The sequence below is a fragment of the Trematomus bernacchii genome, unplaced genomic scaffold (assembly GCF_902827165.1).
Source record: "Trematomus bernacchii unplaced genomic scaffold, fTreBer1.1, whole genome shotgun sequence".
NCBI lineage: Eukaryota > Metazoa > Chordata > Actinopteri > Perciformes > Nototheniidae > Trematomus > Trematomus bernacchii.
This window is the reverse complement of record NW_022987741.1, coordinates 97,100-99,544: the sequence shown is the minus strand read 5'-3', so window position 1 is coordinate 99,544 and position 2,445 is coordinate 97,100.

Here is a 2,445-nt window from a genome sequence, read left to right as displayed (position 1 = left end):
TGTCAGTGTTTCAGGCAGAATGAGTTACAGTCTGATTGTTATCTGAGTTCTCGTCATCAGAGAAAAATGCAGTGCATGTCAGAACCGGTCTAACAAGTTGTGACTGTTTTTGTCTAACTCTTAATAGTCTGAATAAGGGAGGTGAGGGAGAGTTTGGCAGGCTGACAGCTACAACCTGTAAGGGCGTTTTCCACGTGACTCTGACGTGTTTTTACTCTCTGGATTTCTGAGGGTGTGAAGGCGTCCTCAGATCAGATGCAGGCAGACTCAGGACTGAAGAAGAAGAGATGAGCAGAGTTTCCTCCTCACCTGAAGAGAGTCTGTGAGTAGACCTGAAGAGAGTCTGTGAGTAGACCTGAAGAGAGTCTGTGAGTAGACAGGCAGTGATATCATAAAATTGTTAATGAACGCATTCAAACACTTGGTAGTTTTTTTTTTACCAGCTGTTCTGTATTGACCTTTCACGTGCAGCTATGTGGCTTTGATCCTGGATAAAGTGTTTAAGTCATGGATGTTAAAAGTTGAACGTCTTCATATTTGTCTAACATGATAGTTTACTATTCAATCATGAAGTATGACGCTGCGCTGTCAGTACGCTTGTCCATGTTTGTGAAACCCTGGTTGATTTACTGAGTTGATAACCAGCGTCGTAGGACCACTTAGCGAGATCTCGTTTGTTAGTGTTTGTTAAAATAACTCAAACATACCCAGGGTCTGTTTGAACATCTGTCTGAAATATTGTGTAGGGTTTCTCTCTGAGTGAAAGCAGAATGGGTTTAGAAAGATCTCCATGTACTGTTGTCAGTGTTTCAAGTAGAATGAGTTGCAGTCTGATTGTTCTCTGAGTTCTCTTCATCAGAGCAAAATGCAGGGCGTGTCAGAACCCGCTCTAACAACGTGTGACTGTTTTTCTGTTTAACTCTTAACACTCTGAATAAGGGAAGGGGTGTGAAGGACCCGTCTTCCAACACTGACCTGGTTTCACTGAAGAGCCTTGAAAATGTCAAATGTTTTTTTTAAGTTTTAGATTATACATCTGGGACTAGATTGCCCTAATTCGAAAAACATATATAACAGTACATGTTTTGATATATATGTTGGGCTATACAAAAAATTAGCATGAAAAGTAAATGGGAGATTATATCAAACTTCAAAAATATTCTTCCCCTAGATTTGAACCTCATTGTAACTTAGTTATGAGGGAACTTGTTTTTCCTATTTTCAATGATATATCAAAAACACATTTCTTATCAGTTCATAAAAGACCTCGTTTTAATTAAAGGGGACCTATCATGCAAAATGCACTTTTGTACGTCTTTTCTACATGAATATGTGTCCCCGGTGTTCCAGGGAACTCACCAAGTGTCAGAAAACACAAGCCTCTCTATTTTCCTCCATACCCAAATCTCTAAAAAAGGGGCTGCAACGGATCTGATAAAAACTGATCCAGATTTGAACACTGTCCTGACGTCAGGACGGTGGCGCTACGGCTATTGGGCCAACTCCACCAATCAGGAGGAGACAGCCACGGCCATTGCCGTTCGAAAGCGCTGGAGACGCTGTAGTACATATGCCAGGCCTGTAGATGGTGCTGTTCTCACTGAATCAGCCCTTGCAAAAACAGAGCTAAAAAATGTCAAATAGAGCGAAATGAGGCATGGCTAAAATGCATGATCTGTTTGGTATTTAAAAAAAAAAAAAGTATAAATATGCCTTATATAGGTATGGTCCTACACTATATTATTCAAATATAGCATGATAGGTCCACTTTAAAGTCCGTAACTGCTTTCATGTAATTAACGTACATATTTTAAGCCAAACAATTATATATTTTTTAAACCTAACAAATACGTTTTGTTGAATGGTTACTGAGGGCAGTTCAGTTGTGTGGGATATTTTGTGGGGGGCAGGGCTGTACATTACCTGTGGATGTACATTGAAGTGACTGTTTGTGTGTGCAGGTGGAGGCTCTGCTATGGATCAGAGTGAGGACAGAGAGGAGGAAGCCCCCCCCCTCTAAAGGCTCTGGGGAACATGACAGCCAGACCAAAGCTCAGAGGTGAGATCTCCACCTGTCCATCACTCTTCTCCATGTCACAGCTCAGCACTCGTTACTCACTCAAAGCTCTGTGTGTTGTGTTCCAGCCCAGAGCAAACACCACATCCTGCTGGACCTGGACCTGAACCTGGACATGGACCTGGACCTGGACCTGGACCTGGACCTGGACCTGGAACTGAACCTGGACCTGGACCGGGACCGGGACCTGGACCTGGACCTGGACCTGGACCTGAACCTGAACCTGAACCTGGACCTGGAACTGGACCTGGACCTGGACCGGGACCGGGACCTGGACCTGGACCTGGACCTGGACCTGGACCTGGACCTGGACCTGGACCTGGACCGGGACCGGGACCTGAACCTGGACCTGGACCTGAACCTGGACC